This window comes from Meles meles, chromosome 6, assembly GCF_922984935.1.
Source record: "Meles meles chromosome 6, mMelMel3.1 paternal haplotype, whole genome shotgun sequence".
Classification (NCBI taxonomy): domain Eukaryota; kingdom Metazoa; phylum Chordata; class Mammalia; order Carnivora; family Mustelidae; genus Meles; species Meles meles.
Window position 1 is genome coordinate 134,260,921 of NC_060071.1, and position 14,957 is coordinate 134,275,877.

The 14,957-nt window shown below is 49.7% G+C and overlaps 1 protein-coding gene across 6 annotated transcripts in view; it reads right to left on the minus strand.

The window, feature by feature from the left end:
• TMEM63C (transmembrane protein 63C) overlaps positions 1-14,957 on the minus strand; it is a 129,785-nt gene that overhangs the window by 46,002 nt on the left and 68,826 nt on the right. For all 6 annotated transcript variants that reach the window (XR_006818636.1, XM_046007622.1, XM_046007624.1 and 3 more), the window contains exon 2: positions 7,535-7,677. The gene's annotated coding sequence lies outside the window, so the exon portion shown is untranslated. The remainder of the gene's footprint in view (positions 1-7,534; positions 7,678-14,957) is intronic.

Here is a 14,957-nt window from a genome sequence, read left to right on the forward strand (position 1 = left end):
GAACGCCAGACCAGGCCAAGCCCCCACATTCCATGCCTCAGTCTCTTGGGAGACAGACACAGTGTGACATTTAAGTAGAGGTCCCTCGGGACCCCAATCCTGACTCTGCTTTTACAAGCTCCGTGTCTTGGGGCAAGTATCTTAGTTTCCCTGTGCTTCAGCTTTCTTATATGTAACATCTACCTTATTGGGTAGATGTGAGGATTATATGACCCAGCTCACTTAGAACAGTGCCTAATACAGAGCAATGGCTCAATATAGTTAACCAGTATTTTCCTTGTTGGTACCTAGTACATTCGATGTTGACTTATGGGATAACATGCCAAAGGGCCGACTCCCCCAGGGGATACAAAGCTCTGTGATGGCTAAGTTTGCTTAATATTTTTTCTGCTGTGCTGGTTAGAGCTTGGTGCTTTACAGATGTTTGTGGAAGGAAGGAATGAATGGTAGTGGGCTGTGCTGGACCTCACTGGCCCCCTGATCTTCATCCCAGAGTGTTTGGCTGGAGGGGTACCTACGAACCCTGTAACCCAAGTTCCTCCTTCCACAGATGAGTAGAGGTTGCTGGTGCCAAGTATCTCCCTGGCTTCCACAGCCCCCGGCCACCTCCATCTCCCTCTGGAATTGGGCTCCATCAGTAGATTGAGGGCATGGCGAAATCTCGGGCTGAGCAGCCGGTTCTGACTTGATTTTTTTAAAAAAGGGAAAAAAAAGTAGCACATCGCTTTTCTGAGTGTTGTGGAGCAAACACATTCCCACCACAAGCAGGTAAAGCCACAGGCTTCCCTTCAACCCTGAGATGTTGCTTTAATTCTCATCTCCGGGTTAACAAGTGGGACGGAGCCTTCAGCTGGCAGAGACGGGGCAAAGGGCTCGTCATCATCCTCATGATCATAGGGCCAGAGTGTTGTTCTCTCCCCAGCCTCTTCCCTGCTGGATTTCCCCGAATGAGTCCTGAGTGGACCGAGAGGGGAGAGCACAGGAGGGGAGAGATAGCCAGCTCAATGCCTGAGCCAGCCCCAGGCAAAGCGGGATGACGGGGCCCGGCGGCAGAGGCAGGCAGGCTGGAGGACACTGTTGGGCGTCATCCCCCTCAGCTCCTTCTGCAGGCCAGGATGAGCTCCAGTGGACGGTGTCCCACTCTGGAGAGACAGACAGACCCAAGGCTCTGCAGCCAGGAGGCTGAGCCCCAGCCCACGCAGCCCCTCCAGCTGCTGGTTCTCTGATGCGTAGCTGGAGCCAGCCATAACTGAACACCTGCTGGGTGCCGGCACTGGACTAGGAAGTGGGGGGAAGCTCAACAGCAGACGGACCTGGCCTCAGTGAGCGCTCCGCCAGGGGAGCCCCGGAAACAGGAAAGCAGGCCATCAGAATAAAGGGCAATAGATGCGCTACTTCCGTGAAGGAAGCAAGATGTGGACGGCACATGGAAAATGCTGCCTCCTACACGCCTGCCCGGTCTCCGGAAGGAGACCCCAGAAACACCTGACAAGTCGTTGCCTGTGGGGAGGGAAATGAGAAGCCAAAGCAGGGGGAGGAATGGACTTTCGTTATATTCTCTTTCTCCCTTTTTGAATTTTGTACTGTGCCTACCTAACCGACTCAAACAGATCAAAGCCAGACCGAGCTGAAAGGCGGCCACGTGGGAGAAGCGCTGGAGGAGGACATGACCCGGAGAGGAAGACCGGGCAGCCCTGACCACGGGGACTCTTCTCCCCCACAGGATCTGAGGCTTCTCATCTGCCGGGGTCCGTGTGTGCACGTGCGCACGTGTGTGTGTCTGTGTGAACACACACGTGTGCGGCCAGTGATCTCTAGGGTCTTTCTTAGCCTTCACATTCTAGAAATCTGCCCTCAATCTTGCTACGGGGGTTGGCCCCAAGAGGATGCTGGCCAGTGGCAGTGGGCAGGGACTAGTTTTGAGCCCAGGCTGGAGAAACACTCGTTCTGGTCTGGGGCCACTTGGGGAAAGGGGAGGTCTATGGGGACTGTGTCCTCTATGGGACCTGGCCTGTCAGCCAAGGGGTCTCCAGCTCAGGGGGGTGGGGCTGGCAGGAGCTATGCCCTGGGGTCCTAGCCTGATGGCTTTATCAAAGCCTTCTGCAGAGCAGAGACCCCTGAGACTTGACCTCCTATGAATCTGAGCCACTGGGACACATGAGAGTGGTTCTCGGGCTTGACTGCGTCACTGTCACCTGGAGGGCCTGTTCCACATAGATGCTGTCCCATCCCCGGGGTTTCTGGTACGACAGGTCTGGGCTGGAGTCCGGCAGTTCCCGGGTGAGGCCGACTCTGCTGGATGGGGCCTCACGTCGAGGCTCACTCCATTAGACAATGGAACATAGGATGGGGGTTGTCTCCATCCTCCACCCCCTCCCCCAGGCCTCAGTGTGGGCGTCCCGGTCTTTTAGGACAGGCCCTGGAAATGTCAGGCCTAGCAGGCTCCATCCTATCCTCTCAGTCTGTCCCTCCCAGCTGCCTACCTGTCACTCATGAAATCATTCAGTGAAATAACGGGCCAGATTCTGTTCCTTGCAATCAAGGCGCTTGTGGTCCAAGCATTAGATTCTAGTAGGTCCCCAGACCACAAAGGAGCCGTGACAGGTCTGCATGAGTGTCCTCCAGAGGTCTGGTGAAGGGGTGCTGGGAGCCCAGTGGAGGAGCTGTGGACAATCTGGGAAGGCTGCCTGGAGGCGGCACCAGCCAAGGCAACATCAGCGGGCAGCAGTCACATTAACTGAGGGCTTACTGCCAGGTGCTGTGCCGAGACTCTGTCAGCATGAGCTTTCTCTCCTCACAGCTCCATGACCGAAACTACTGTCAGTGAGGAGACTGGCAGCCACTCACCTAGCCTTAGGGGCATGTGGGGCTTCTGACCTGGAGTTGGGAGTTGTGGCCACAGGGAGTCCAAGGGCATGACATTCCCTGAGACCACGCGTGCACAAAGGTGGAGAGGGAGGTGGGCTTGGCTTATGTAAAGGCTTTCCCCCAAGAGAGTCTCGGTCCCAGATGGAAACACGCCACCCCTCAGGGCAGCAGAGATGGGAGGGACACCCAGCTCTGTCCCCATCTGTCTAAATAGGGCAGGACCCAGGCTGGCTGCCTCTGGGGGAGGTGGGGAGCGGTGGAGGGAGGGGCCAGAGCGCAGCTGCTCCAGCCTTGGGTGCCAGCCAGATGGCAGAGGCTGCAGCGCCCAGCTCACAGGCTTCCCGGGGCCAGCGGGGCAGAGGGGGCCCAGAGCAGAGTGGCCTGAGAAGCACAGTGTTGTAGTGGGGGATTTCTGGTTACAGATCTGACTGTGGTGAAGGCTAGCCCTGGACAGTGGCTGAGGCATAGGCCCCATACTCTGGCTCCAAGCAATCTCTGGTAAGCTCTAGGGGTCCTGGCCCCCTCAACTAGATCATAAAGTCTCAGACCGGGGGCCAGCCTCATTAGGACCTTGTTCCTGCCTCTTCGATGGGGGGGTCAAGAAAGTCACTCTGGTCCATGCTGAATGAGGGCTCATATAGCTCCCTGAGTCCAGAGGATAGAACTGAAGGAAATGAGCACAAGTTACAGCAAGAGGTATTCTAGTTAGACACAAGGAAGCACTGGTCTGGGATGCTGAAGGGAGTAGGAGCAGAAAAGATCCATCCTTCTGTCTCCGATGGTCTAGCTCTCTGGTGGGGATCTCTGTTCCCTTTCTTCACTAGTTCCTCCATGCTGTCTCACCTGTGAATTGGTTCCCTCTCCCCTTTCCTGCTGACCTCCCCGTTCTTCTTTTATTTATTTTTTTACGCTTTTATTTATTGATTGATTTGATAGAGAGAGAGAGAGCACAAGCAGGGAGAGCGTCAGGCAGAGGGAGAGGAAGAAGCAGGTTCCCTGCTGGATCCCAAGACCCCGGGATCAAGACCTGAGCCAAAAGCAGATGTTTAACTGACTGAGCTACCAGGCACCCCTGGCCTCCCCCTTCTGCCTTCTTTGTGTGAGTGGGCCACATCCCCCACAGCTTGTCCCAGTATTGCTGCGGGCCTCTGAACTTGGCCACCCTCGGTTCAGCCAATGATTGCTGAGCCCCATACCTGCTGAAGGTGAAAGGGCCTCTCCCAGGGAAAGCAGTGCACACACCCACGGCAGAGCAAGGACCACGTAATGAGAAGGGAAAAGCCAGGCTGATGGGGCTCAGAGACCACAGCTCCCCAGGGGCAGGGAAGGCTTCAGAGAGGTGGCAGGTGAAGAGAAACCAGTGGGGATAGGGGCAGTTTGGGCAGAGGGGACGGATGAGTGATGGACGGAAGCAGAGTGCGGAATATTCCAGAAATGGCAGGTAGACTGGCATGGCTACCGAGCTGGCATGAGCGGGGTCTGGTGAGATAGCAGGAAGGTCCTGAACCTCAGAATGAATAATTGTGCTTAACTGTGTAGGCAATAGGGACCTACTGAAGGCTTCGGAGGAAGGGCATGACATTACCTGGGCTGGGACTAAGAGGGTTTCTCGATTTAGCTCCTATCCGGAGATCTCATGAAAGGCACCCGGCCCCCATTCTGAGCTCACGTGCTTGTCAGGGGTTCCCCGGGTGGGGGAGAGACAACTGGTGTCTCAGATGTCACCTTTCGGTGAGACTTGTCCTGATGACCCTATTTAATAATGGAACTCCCCAGGCTCTCCCAGTCCCCCCTCCTTCTTTGTTTCCCCCGATTGATCCCCTGCCATCCTTTATGCTGCTCCCTGTCTGTCCTCACCCCCATGAGAATGAATGAAGATGCCATGAGGGCAGGGCCCATGTCTATCCGTCTTGTCACTGAATCTCCCATTGCTCCACCTAGAGCCTGGAATCCCAACAAATTCATTCATTCGTTGCATGAATAAAGAGGAACATAGCACCCTGCGCAAAGCAGTGTGGTCTGGTGTGTTCTCTCCCCGTCACTCCACTCCCAGCTTCCTGAGCTTGGCAGCACCAGAGCGGAAATCTCCGCGAAAGCCGCCCAGAGTTCTGCTTCTGCCCCGCCGAGCCTTGCTCCCCTGCCAGGCATCTGGGAAGATTTGGACTGTTCCTCCTCCCCTCCCCTGCCAAAGATATCACCACGTCCCTGAGGCCAAGTGAGGAAATTTTCAACTGAGGAAAGTGAGAGTCTCGCAGGACTGAGGCAGCTACCCCAGGCAGCTTGGAAGAGCGCCTCTGGCGGATGGAACAGAACCACCGCAGGTCACCGAGCGCCCGCCCCGCGCAGGCGCTGGACAGGTGCCCTGGGCATGTTGATCCATTTGGCCTCCCGGAAACCCTATGGAATGGGTTTTATTCTCCCGTTTTACAGATGGAAAAATAGAGGCTCAGAGAAGCTAAGTGACATGGCCACGGTCTTCCCACCTGGTGAGGAGCCTGGTTTTGGACACAGGTCTGTCCTACTCCAACCCAGTGCCTTCTCTTCCGTGGCAGGGGCCTCTCTTCCGCTAGGGAAACAGTGGAGGTGTGGGGCGTGGGGCGGGCCGGGCTCTCCGTCGGGGGCACCAGATCACAGCTGGTCTCTGCTGGCCTCGGGCTTCCCAGCCAAGCTCCAGGGGCAGAGGTTCTGGTCACCTCCCGGTGCTGAACAAGGACAAGGACGTCCTGTCCGCCTGGCCTGAACTCATCCAAGAATGGGAGTAATAACTGCGGGCACTGCCTGCTCTGGCCTGGGCTGGGCATCCTCTCCTCACCCTGATGGGTACCCGGAGGGCTGGAGTCCAAATGCTGCTCCCTGCCTTTGAGGTCCCCGCAGACCCAAGGGAGCCCAAACCTGCCCCGTGGACAGAGCCAGCACCCGGCACCCAGGCAGAGCTGGGGAGGCAGAAGAGCCTGGAGCAAACTCCCAGCTGTGGGGCTGTCCGTGGCGCTGTCCATGGGGCTGTCCGTGGGGCTGTCCGTGGGGCTGTCCGTGGGGCTGTCTGGGGCTGCACGTCCATTCCTGGGGGACTTCGTTCATCCGCCTTGAGGGTAGAAACCCTCCCTCTCAGCAAACACCACGGATTTTTTATTACGTGCAAGGAAAATGATAAAGCTTCTGTTTTTGAGGCCCTTAAAGGACCTCATAGATGTAGTCACAGAACAGGCAACGCGGAGCGGTGGATGACGGTGGAGCAGGGCAGGAAGGGCATTACCTTGCTTCAGGAAGCGGAGTATGGCTTTTGTCATGCTTTAATCCTCACAGCTCCCCTGGGGTACTGTTGCTATCCCCATTCTACAGATGAGAAGACTGACATACACAGAGATGGCAGGGCTAGTAGTGGTGGAGCGGGGACCCGAACCCTCCTCGCCCCTCAGTCTGTGTTCATCACCACGATTCGATGCCGCCTCTCAGAGATCGAAACTGGAGGGACAAGGGTCCGGCATGGGCTGGGGCAGAGGGCATGGCCAGAGGGATGGAAGTGAGATCCTGCTTCTAGCTAAGATTCCTTGCCCTGGGGGGCCCTCTCAGGCTGGACCAGGAAACTAGGAGGGAGACGTGGACATCTGGCACTTTGATCGGCACAGGAACGAGCTACATCTAGGACCGCTTTTGTGGATAATGACAATAATCACAATCTTCTCTGCCAACAGCCCACACGGATAACTTCGTCTTTGGCAGCAAAGACATTGTAGAGACTCTCAACTGGAGATATCTTATCAGCGGGACAGCCTCCATCGACTCCCCAATCCTCTCTTGATTTTGTTAACTTTCTTACTTGAACTGGGAAGAAAGCCTCACTGTGATGCTAACTTGGCTTTAACCTCTTCTAGTTTGGGATACCCGATCACCGATCACCGCCAGCGTCCCTGTCACAGAGCACATGGGCTGCTAGGAGCCACTGGGTAGGTGGAAACAGGGGAGTGGTGACGGGGTGGGTCGGGGGAGAGACTGGCTGAGGCCAGGCAGGGAAGAGGCAGCCGAACCCGGGAAGGGCTGCCTGAGACCCTAGGGTATCCTAGACTGTTTTGACAAAATCACATCTGGTTTCTCTGAGACATTCAGCTACGACACTGTCAGCAGCACTCCTGATGTAAGGGAGGCTTGAGAAGTAAAAAGAGACTGAGGTGGGATATAGCACTAAGATCCCTTCCAGCTCGAAGAGTCTACGAAGATACCATTTGTCATAATCCCTTCCTGGGGAACACGCGTCGACAGGCAGGGCGCTCTTAGGAGGGATGTGTCTGGCTGCGTTCTGGGCCTGTCCCAGGCTGGGCTCAGTGCGGGCAGGAGCCACCCGGGACCCAGCTAACCGCTCAGCCTGGGGGCGTTTCTGCGGGGCGGGGGACATCCTGACCAGAGCCAGAGTAGTCTCTGGCCCCCTTAAGGCCCAGGCTTCAGGAGCCAAGGTCACCTGGGACAGTGGCCTTCAGAGAGAGGACTGGGCTTTCCTGCACCCCCCATTAGGCCGTAGGTTTAGGAGGGCTTTGGGAGAGCGCTCACCCAAGCCGTGGCTGGAGAGCCCCAGGTCATGGGTGATGCGGTGGCTGCATTTCCTAAGGCTGACAGAGGAAGATGGTGTTAGGGTCTTAGCACTGCTGGGTGGGATGGTGGAAAGAGCACCTACCTGGACCAGCAGGTGAGGCGTGCGGCTCAGGCAGATGCGTGGTCACGGGCCCTCCCTCCTCTCGATCAGTCCTCAGGTGCTTCTGAGTGGCCCAGCCTTGTCCCTGCTCCGTTCCTGACCACGACGATGGCTCCTCCAAGGCTCTGTAGCACAGGGACAACAAAGCACTCTCAGATCTCCCCAGCCTCCCCACAGTTCCTCACCCAGCCCAGCAGCCTAAGCCCCACAGCCTGTCAGCATCTCACCAGGAGGAGTTCTCATGGGGGGCGGGGCACCCTGGTTGACCCCCCCCAGCTGGCCCCCTATCTCTGCATCCAGCTGCTCATCCCTGGGGTGGGTGAACTGGGGAGCCACCCTTCATCCTAGGTGAGCATGAGCCTGTGGGGAGGGACCCCACAGACGGAGTGCTGCACTCAAAGTCCAAGCACTGGGGCGCCTGGGTGGCTCAGTCGGTTAAGTGTCTGCCTTCGGCTCAAGTCTTGATTCCAGGGTCCTGGGATCGAGTCCTGCATCGGACACCACGCTCAGTGGGGAGTCTGCTTCTCCCTCTGCCTGCCGCTCCCCCTGCCTGTGCTCTCTCTTTCTCTCTGACAAATAAAATATTAAAATTAAATAAAATAAAAAATAAAAGCCCAAGCACATAGATCTGCTCTGCCACTTCCCTTCTGGTGACTGAGGAGCACCCCACTTTCCCACGCGGGGGGACTTCAGCCCAGATATCCAGACACGGACAGCAGGGCTGAGGTGGGGAGTTCAGAGGGGCCCATATCCATCAGGGGACTTCAAGTAGGACTTCAGCGCCTTTTGGTGAAGGGAGGGGCTTGCTAACATGTAGATTTAAGGACCCTACCCTAGTCCACTGAATCAGAATCTCCAGGAAGGTGCCTGGGAATGTGCATTTTAAAAGGCTCCCCTCGTGGATGCATGCGAAATAAGAGTCGTGGGACTACGTGTCAGAAAAGGGCCACGCCCAAGGATGAAGCTTTGATCACATGCATAAAGGGGTCATTGGACCCTCTCCCACAAGCAGCATCACAGGAGTCCCGTCTCTGCAGACAGGCTAGCCAGGGGTCCCCTGCAGCTGCTGAAACCTCTCCAGGCCCCCTTTCCTTGAGGACAGGATGAAGACTGGAGATGTCTCTTTGGCTTTTCCAGATTGAAAATTATAAATGTCAGAGAAGGGGAGTCCATGGAGAAATATAAAAAGAAAGTTTAGGGTGAGGCACTTAAACAGTATTCTCCCTTTCTGTTTTTCTTAACTATTCTCTCTCTTTTTTTTAAGATTTTATTTATTTATTTGACAGAGATCACAAGATCACAAGAGGCTTTAACCCACTGAGCCACCCAGGTGCCCCCGTCCCTTGCTTTTATAGCAGCTCACGTGTTCCACTGAAAAACGCACTGTAATTTCTGTGAGTCTACTCCTGTTGATGGGTATTTAGAGGTTGTTTCTACCTTTTGCCTGCAAAAAAACCATCTTTGGTTATGTATCTTCGTCCCTGTGTGTGAGGTGAGCTGCAGGATAAACAGTAAGGAGTTGAGGGTTAGGTGGATCTAAAAATCTGATAGAGGGGCACCTGGGTGGCTCAGTGGATTAAAGCATCTGCTTTCAGTCAGGTCATGATCCCAGGATCCTGGGATCGAGCCCCCACATCAGGCTTTCTGCTCAGTGACGAGCCTGCTTCCCCCCATCTCTCTGCTTGCCTCTCTGCCTACTTGTGATCTCTCTCTGTCAAATAAATAAATAAAATCTTAAAAAATAAAATAAAATAAAAATCTAATAGATGTTTCCGAATTGTCTTCCAAACAGGATGAACAAGTCTGAACTGCCCTAGCCACGCATGAGAGTGCCTGCCCTCTTTCCCCCAACACCGTTTGTTATCAAATCTTTAAACTTTGCCAGTGCTGGGTGCCTGGGTGACTCAGTGGGTTAAAGCCTCTGCCTTTGGCTTGGTTCATGACCCCAGTCATGATCCCAGGGTCCTGGGATCGAGCCCTGCATAGGGCTCTCTGCTTAGCGGAGAGCCTGCTTCCCTTCCTCTCTCTCTGCCTGCCTCTCTGCCTACTAGTGATCTCTGTCTGTCAAATAAATAAATAAAATCTTAAAAAAAAAACAACCAAAAAACAAAAACAAAAAAATTTTTTTAAAAACCTTGAAAACTGATGTCTTGTTTTGATGTGTCATTTTGTGATTATCAGAAAGAGCAGATGTTACTTTCATGTTTATTGATTGATGGGCCTTTGCATTTAATTTTCTGTGAACTGCTTATGTCCTCTTCAATTTTTCCTACTGATTTTTTTTAAAGCACCTTTCTTTTTTTTTTTAATTTAAATTCAGTTTAGTTAACATACAGTGTATTATTAGTCTCAGAGGTAGAATTTAGTGATTCATCAGTTGCATGTAATACCCAGTGCTCATTACCTCGCATCCCCTCCTTAATGCCCATCACCCACTTACCCCATCCCCCTACCTCCTTCCCCTCCGGCAACCCTCAGTTTGCTTCCTAGAATTCAGCATCTCTTATGGTTTGCCTTCCTCTCTGTTTTTATCTTATTTTTCCTTCCCTTCCCCTATATTCATCTATTTTGTTTATTAAATTCCACTATGAGGGAAATCTTATAGTATTTGTCTTCCTCTGACTTATTTCACTTAGCATAATACCCTCTAGTTCCATCCATGTTGTTGCAAATGTCAAGATTTCATTCTTTTTGATGGCTGAGTAATAGTCCTGTGTGTGTGTGTGTGTGTGTGTGTGTGTGTGTGTGTGTGTGTGTGACACCACATCTTCCTTATCCATTCATCTGTCAATGGACATCTGGGCTCTTTCCACAGTTTGGCTGTTGTGGACATTGCTGCTATAAACATTGGGGTACGTGGATCACTACATTTGTATCCTTTGGATAAATATCTAATAGTACAATTGCTGGGTCATAGAGTAGCTCTATTTTTAACTTTTTGAGGAACCTCCATGCTGTTTTTCCAAAGTGGCTGCACCAGCTTGCATTCCCACCAGCAGTATAAGAGGGTTGCCCTTTCTCCGCACCCTCGCCAACATCTGTCTTTTCCTGACTTGTTAATTTTAGCCATTCTGACTGGTGTGAGGTGGTATCTCATTGTGGTTTTGATTTGTATTTCCCTGACGCTGAGTGATGGTGATTCTTAAGAGGTTTTTCTAAACTGTCATAGGTCTCTTTTATTTTATTTATGACATCTTAGGCTTACAGAAATTTCTTATTTTTCTGTAGTCAGAAGAATTTCTTACTAGAGCATCCTAAGAATACTTGCCCTTGTTTTCTACTAGTACAGTTTGAGTTCTTTTCTTTCTTCATTTTAATCTTTTTTTTTTCTAGACTATATTTTAGGGTAAGGAATATAGTGGGGCCCAGCTTTATTTTTCCCCCAAGGAGCTAGAGAGTTGCCCAAAGTCATGTAGGAATATTCTCTTCCTTCCCTCCATCCCACCACCCTTCCTTTAAATTCAAAATCTCAATTTAACTATGTACAAGGATGGACACAAAGAGCATGACCTCTGAGTCAAGTGCTGGTTCAAATTCCAGCTTCACTGGATCTAAGAGAAGTTACCTGACCTTCCTGTGCCTTGGTTTCCTCCTCCAAAAATGATAATAACAACAGCACTGCCTATGATGAGGATTAAGTGAGTTATTTCGGGTATGGGGCTGTCTGTAACAGACTCACCTGAGCAAGCTTTAAGACACATGCAGGCTGCAGGCAAAAGGATGGGAGAAGATACTGTATGCAAATGAGAACCAGAAGAGGGGAAAAAAAAGTATCTATAAAGAACTTCTCAAACTCAACACACAAAAAACAGATAATCATGTCCAAAAATGGGCAGAAGACATGAACAGACACTTCTCCAATGAAGACATACCAATGACTAACAGACACATGAAAAATGTTCCTCATCATTAGCCATCAGTGAGATTCAAATCAAAAACACATCGAGATAGCACCTTACACCAGTTAGAATAGCAAAAATTAGCAAGACAGGAAACAAGGTGTGTTGGAGAGGATGTGGAGAAAGGGGAACCCTCTTACACTGTTGGTGGGAATACAAGTTGGTGCAGCCAATTTGGAGAACAATATGGAGATTCCTTAAGAAATTAAAAATAGAGCTTCCCTATGACCCTACAATTGCACTACTGGGTATTTACCCCTAAGATACAGATGTAGTGAAAAGAAGGGCCATCTGTACCCCAATGTTCATAGCAGCAATGGCCACAGTCGCCAAACTGTGGAAAGAACCAAGATGCCCTTCAACGGACGAATGGATAAGGAAGATGTGGTCCATATACACTATAGAGTATTATGCCTCCATCAGAAAGGATGAATACCCAACTTTTGTATCAACATGGACGGGACTGGAAGAGATTATGCTGAGTGAAATAAGTCAACAGAGAGAGTCAATTATTGTATGGTTTCACTTATTTGTGGAGCATAATAACAATAGCAAATAACACAGAGGACATGGGGAGATGGAGAGAAGAAGGGAGTTGAGGGAAATCGGAGGGGGAGATGAACCATGAGAGACTATGGACTCTGAACAACAATCTGAGGTTTTGAAGGGGCAGGGGGTGGGAGGTTGGGGGACCCTGGTGGTGGGTATTAAGGAGGGCACATATTGCATGGAGCACTGGGTGTGGTGCAAAAACAATGAATTCTGTTACACTGAAAAGAAATTAAAAAAAAAAAAAGGATGGGAGAAGATACTGTATGCAAATGAGAACCAGAAGAGGGAAAAAAAAAAAAAAAAAAAAAAAAGAACCAGGAGAGAGCAGGGGTGGCCACACCGACCCCAGACAAAATAGATCCAAAGTCCAAAACTGCCTCAAGGCACAAAGAAGGCTATCCAAGAATGATTAAAAAGGTCAATTCTCCAGGAAGAGATGATAATTATAAATACATGTGCACCTAACAGCAGAGCACGCAACTATATGACACAGAACTGAAGGGAGAAAGAATAACTCAACGGAGGAAGGGGTTTAATAAACCACTTGCAATCATGGGTAGACCCCCAGACAGAAGATCAATAAGGACCCAGAGGACTTGAGTATCTACAACACTATAGCCCTACTGGTCCCAATACATGGATTCGGGACACCCCTCGCAAGGGCAGCAGCACACACGCTCCTCTCGAGCGCACTAGGACTGTTCTGCAGGCTGGGTCCCAGGCTCGGCTACAGGTGGGAGGCGTCCCACAGCTCTTGGCACGCAGGGACCACTGCATGGCAGCGATGACTACGGTCACCACTGCCTCTCAGATGTGCTTGGGTCTCTGTCTACATACACGCTTCTGTTCCTTTGATCTGTGAGCCAATTTCAGCATCTAACAAATCTTTATTACCATTGCTGGGCCCCCTTCTAAGTGCTGGGGAACAGAAGTGAATGGCAGCAGCCAGACTGGTTCTTGCCACCTCCCGTTAGACTGACTCCTAGTCAGGTTTAACGCATTTACTGATACTGTAAATGTTCCCTTCCATTTTATTTTCTATGAGTCTAAAGTTTCTATGTCATAAATACCATTTTAATATTTATTAGCGTCATCTTACTCTATCCCTTTATTATTTCTCGTAGTTTTTCAGGAGATGACCTTGTTCTTTTTTTTCTCCAGATAGTGAATCTTATCGTCTACAACTTTCATTGATAAATTGGCCTCCTTTTATAACTTCTATTTTCAAAATTTGCATTGGAGTGTACTTCTAGAGGAATGTCAAAGAATGCTTAAAGTAAGAGTGGTCATTTTCCCCTTCTATGTGTGTATATCTATACACACACACATGCATAATGTTATGTTAAGCGATGTCCATCTATTCCTATTAAATAAGAGTTAAAATCGAGACCTTGAGTAGTCAAAGCAATCTTGAAAAAGAAAAGCAAAGCTGGAGGTATCAGATTTCAAGTTATATTACAAAGTGGTAGTGATCAAAACAGTATGGTATTAGCATAAAAACAGATACATAGTTGGATGGAATAGAACAGAAAACCCAGAAATGAACCCTAAATTTTAAGGTCAATTAATCTTCGACAAAGGAGGAATGACTACACAATGGGAGACAGCCTTTCTTCAACCAATGGTGTTGGGAAAACTGGACAGCAACATGCAAAAGAATGAAACTGCACCACTTTCTTACGCTACACACAAAAATAAATTCAAAATGGATTAAAGACCTAAATGTGAGACCTGAAGCCATAAAAACCCTAGAAGAGAGCACAGGCAATAATTTCTCTGACATTAGCTATAGCAACATTTTTCTAGACATGTCTCCTGAGGCAAGGGAAATTAAAGCAAAAATTAACTATTGGGACCACATCAAAAAATAAAAAGTTTTCGCATAGTGAAGAAAACACAACAAAAAGGCAACCCACTGAATGGAGAAGATATTTGCAAATGACATATCCAATAAAATGTTAGTATCCAAAATGTACAAAGAACTTATAAAACTCAACACCCAAAACCCAAATAATCCAATTTAAAAATGGGTAGGAGTCATGAATAAACATTTTTTTCAAAGAAGACAAATCCAGATGGCCAGCAGACACATGAAAAGATGCTCAATATCATTCATCATCAGGCAAATGCAAATCAGAATCACAATGAGCTATCACCTCCCACCTGTCAGAATGGCTAAAATCAACAATCCAGCGTTGGTGAGGACGTGGAGAAAAAGAAACACTTATGCACAGTTAGTGGGAATGCAAACTGGTACAGCCTTTGTGGGAAACAGTACAGAGGGTCTTCAAAAAATTAACAGTAGAACTACCCTAAACCCAGTAATTGCACTTAATGGGTATTTACCCACAAAACCAAAAGCACTAATTCAAAGGGATACACCCACCCTTTGTTTATAGCACCATTATTGGCAATAATCAAAGTATGCAAGCAGCCCAAGTTTCATCCATAGGTGAATGGATACAGAAGATGTGGTATATGGAGACAATGGAATATTATTCAGCCGTTAAAAAGGCATGAAATCTTGCCATTTGCAATGACATGGATGGAGCTAGCAAGTACTGTGCTACGCAAAATCAGTCAGAGAAAGACAAATAGGATCTTACCCATATGTGGAATTTAAGAAACAAAACATGCAATCAAAGGAAAAAGAGAGAGAGAAAGAAAAACCAAGAAATAGACTCTTAACTCTAGAGAACAAACTGATGGCTAGCTGAGGGGGGGCAGGTGGGGGGAATGGGTGAAATAGGGAATGGGGATTAAAAAGTATACTTACCAAGATGCAAGAAAATAAAATAAAGTGACAAAAACATTTAAAAAACGGAGATACAATCAGGGACATATGTTGAACTTTACCAAATGCCTTTAAGCCATTTTTAGCACTTATGGAGCTGTTTATGTGAGTTTTCACCTCTTTTGACCTATGACTTTGTTCAAGATAGTCCCACTTGCTT